This window comes from Pinus tabuliformis, chromosome 5_2, assembly GCF_031772625.1.
Source record: "Pinus tabuliformis cultivar Carrire ecotype Pingquan chromosome 5_2, CPIR1, whole genome shotgun sequence".
Classification (NCBI taxonomy): Eukaryota; Viridiplantae; Streptophyta; class Pinopsida; order Pinales; family Pinaceae; genus Pinus; species Pinus tabuliformis.
Window position 1 is genome coordinate 429,754,916 of NC_142306.1, and position 4,477 is coordinate 429,759,392.

General features: G+C 34.4%; 1 pseudogene; it reads left to right on the forward strand.

The window, feature by feature from the left end:
• The first annotated feature begins 1,138 nt into the window (after nt 1-1,138).
• LOC149159449 (cationic amino acid transporter 9, chloroplastic pseudogene) lies at nt 1,139-3,635 on the forward strand (annotated as a pseudogene).
• Nucleotides 3,636-4,477: the final 842 nt, after the last annotated feature.

Here is a 4,477-nt window from a genome sequence, read left to right on the forward strand (position 1 = left end):
GGCTAACCTGTATCTCGGCATGTGCATACAAGGAATCCATATCAAGGTGATGAAATAAGGGAATTTTTATCAGTTGTGCGAAGTGATAGCATTAATCGAGGTGTTGTTTTACTCATGCGTGACTTTTCGATGAAGTTAGAAATTGTTGTTTAATCTCCATGCCATGAAAGATACGTTGATGGGTTTAGAAACAACACCCTTTAAAAGCACAAAAACATACATTTCCCTTCCAATATGACACTCTTCGATCATGTTGATTGTCGAGCTAAAGGCAGTTGGAAAATTTAGCCTATAAAAACACATGCAGAGAGGCACACATGAGATGTTGGGAAAAGTTGTCACGAATCACAGTAAGATTCTACCAACCATTGGCTATCACCAAGGAGGAAAGTAATTAGGATAAGTGAGTATTTTTTCCCTTGTCAGCTAGCTTTTGGACTGAAGGCAGAAATGCACTGAATAAATAAGGAAAATTTTCCCAACATGAAACCTTGGCTGATTACGGTTTCTAATCGCACTTAGGAGAGGTAAGAAAAGCCAAATTCCATTGCTTTCATGTTGTTTACCATGGGAGAAAAATGTACGATGGTTATAAAACGTTGGTAAAAACGATGACTATCTCAGTGTAAAAGTAAAAGCAAATGATGGCTTACTTTTCTAGCAAAAGTTTTAATGTTATTTCTTTCATTAGATGGGGTATCTATCTAGTGGCGGTAATACGAGGACTATTTGAGGGTGAATATGAGCATACATCATTATCTTATCTCTGAGTAACGAATGGATAAGAGTGAGATTGAGACTTTAGAATTAATATGGAAAGAACATAAACCCTTTATTCCCCACAAAGTGTCGCACTCACCTCAGTGGTGGTTACTATTACAACTACCTTTTCCAGTGTGCCACATGATCACAAAACCAATCTTGAAATTTCATGTACTCTTCAAAAATGTAACCTTCCTCTGAAATGGCCAGATTCTCATTTCTGCATTTCGTAAACCCCCCTCTTTTCATTAGTCTCTCATGATATAGAAGAGATTTTGTTGATAATTTTATAAAGGGCCAAATCTATATGCACATGCCACTAAGTTGAAGTAACAAATAGAAATGGCAGACAACAATCATTTAAACAAGTCCTAGAATGGATCAGGGGACATACGCCTCTGTATTGGAAGGTAACAAATTATGTGGGTTTTGCAGAGGAGAAAAATTGGCCAATAATCTCTACTTGATGTTCGTCAATGTTGTGAGATCGAAGGTTAGAGGGGCTTGAGCATTGTACATCAATGGGGTGGAATCTTAGAACAGCTACAACAATGACCCGAGGAGCTTAATATATGAAAGGTAACTTATAAATTCATCAGGGTGAAGGTTATATATGCGAATAAATATTGAATTCTTATCACTTACATAATCATGTATATGTAATAAAACACAATAATAAATGAGATCTTCATGAACATTATCCTTAATATTATGAAGTGGTTGTTGCATTTTGTTCTCTACTTTAAATTATTATATATTGTCTGAATTATGTAGTTATATCCAAGATGGCGTAAAGGAATTGGCTCATATAGTAGCAAACTACAATAGTACTGTGAATATATATAGGAGTAAAAGTTTTGTCAACCATTTAAAATTATGACCAATTCCTAAGACACTATTCTATTGATTATTTAAAACTGTCCATACTCTTGGATTATATACAAAGCTACAATAATAATGTATTAATTATTGCAATAATATTGGAATCAAAAACTGAAATGGTGTAGTTGTTTTCAATACAATCAAATAAGTTTGGAACCGCATCTGTGGTTTGATTTGATTTAACATAAACATTTTTATTATAGGTGATCTGTGACTGATAGGCCACACTCGCATTTGGTTACCTCCTCTTCTTATAAACATTGCACCGTTCTGGCATTTCAATGTATTATCGTTGCTTACACAAGTGTTATTTTTTAATATTGGTGGAGGGCACCCTTTTTATTTATGTTCGGTCTACAAGAAACCATGTACATAGCAACCGACCTCGAGATGGCATAAAGATATCAGAGGTAAAGTACGTAGAGTTATATTTTTGTGAAAATGGTTTAACTGTGTGTGGTAAGTTAGCTGGAAAAGATAAAGTCGGTCGGAAGGTAATAATCCTTACCGTCATATGAAAGGTTTTAATAACTAAGTTATAACTACAAAATTATATACCATAATATGCCTTGTTGTAAATAAACATGATTATGGATAAGAAACCATATATGCATACATTATGAACATTAATGTAAATGGGTATATATCGTCACGATAGTGACAATTAGTTTCAGACTAGCTGGAGCAGCTTGTGTGCTTAATGCCTTGTGCTATGCAGAATTATCATCACGTTTTCCGGCACTTGTTGGAGGAGCATATATATATATATATATATATATATGCATATTCAGCTCCCAATGAGCTAACTACATTTCTCGTTTTTGGTCAACTGATGCTTGACTATCATATGGGTGCTGCTAGCATAGCACGTAGCTTGGCAGGTTATTTGGTGACAGTTTTGGAACTCTTCCCTTTTATAAAGAATCATCTGCCTAAATGGCTTGGCAGCATGGAGCTTTTTGGGGGCTTTTTGTCAATCAATGTTTTGGCTCCAATATTGCTGATAGTGTTAACCCTTGTGCTGTGTCAAGGTGTAAGAGAGTCGTCCATTGTGAATGGCATCATGACTATGATGAAGATTGCGATCGTTCTGCTGGTAATTATCAGTGGTGATTTTGAAGTTGATGTGTCAATTGGACTCCTTTTACTCCAAATGGATTCAAAGAATTGTAGGTGAAACAATAGTGTTTTTTTGTGTATGTTGGATTTGATGTAGTCACTAATTCTGCTGAAGAATGCATAAAACCAAAGGTATCATAAATGTATGCTTTTGCCAATCACTTCTGTGTGTTTCTATATAATTAGATTGGTTTGCAATGAAGGACCATATAATTAGTTCAGACAAATTTGTCTATATTCACTTGCGTTTTTGCTGAAGATAATATAATTTCTTACATACAACGTTGCTTCATTAATTGTGTTATTCTTTCAACATTTTAGTCTACAATACATTCATGAAAAATTATCTAATCATATGTTGTATTGATTTGAATATTTTCCTTCAGAGGGACTTGCCAATAGGCATAATGGTCAGCCTACTTGCTTGTGTAGCTTTGTACATTGGTGTTTTCTTAGTGATAACAGGCATGGTGCCATACAAATCATTAGGTGGAAATGCACCGTTGGCTGAAACATTTTTTGCCAAGGGCCTAAAATTTATTGTCATCCTTATCAATGTGGGTGTTGTTGCTAGTCTCACTACCACACTTCTAGTTGGATTATATGTTCAGTTACAGTTGTGCCTTGGTCTTGGATGGGATGGTTTATTACCATCATTTTTTTGCAAAGATTCACCCCCCAAAAAAAAAAATCACATCCTGATTTGTGCACAAGTCTGGGTGGGATCTGTTGCTGGAATAATGGTAGCTTTGTTTAATGTCAAATCACTTTCTCACATTTTTTCAGTTCATACACTGACAGGATACTCATGTATTGTCATGGATAGTTGGTATATTGTTATCATAAGCCTAGTTGAATGGTCATCAAGATAAACATGTTGTGGAAAGAATTATTCTAAAATCTAAACATAATAATGAGGCATATGAATCTTCCATGTAAGCACATCAGGTACAGTATTATAGCCTTGTAACAATATTGTAGCTATCATTGGTTGTTGATAGATGTAAAACATCCATGGCATGAAAGAATCTTGAGTTTAATGGATTGTTGGAATTGTCTTGCAACTCATGGTGAATCCCAATATTGGTCTTGGGTTCGTTAGAAAACTTATGTAGAAATCATTAAATATGTTTGCTACCCCAATACCTATAGAGGGGGATTATGTCTATAGAAGGGGAGAACATTATTGACATAATGATCATGTTGGTAAAGTATAATGGGGAGTTGTTAAGTTGTTGAAGCATACAAAGGGCAATAGTAAATCAACCTAGATGAATCATTTAAAAATGAAGTATTGATCTAATGATTATTAAACTATGAGTTAATAGTCTTCTTAAGATGAAAATATACATGAATAGATACTATACTATTGATATTCACCACATGAAATCTGGAAATGATTTACCCTTGACATAAAACATTATTAATCACAGATATGAACCATGATCATAAAAATTCTTGGTAAACTAAGCACAATTAAAGATAAAGGAATGTTTGGTAAGATACTAACATCGTGGAAAAATGTGGATAAATTTTATGTCATGCAGGTGATACCATGAGGATGGTATGATGGGATGTGCCACAAATGGTGCTATGTACAACAGTACATACGGTAACCATAGGATCACATGTGTTACATGATTAAAATATTATATGTGTATTGGTATGTATAATATACCTTGTGTATATGTATGCATAAAGACATTACATAGAT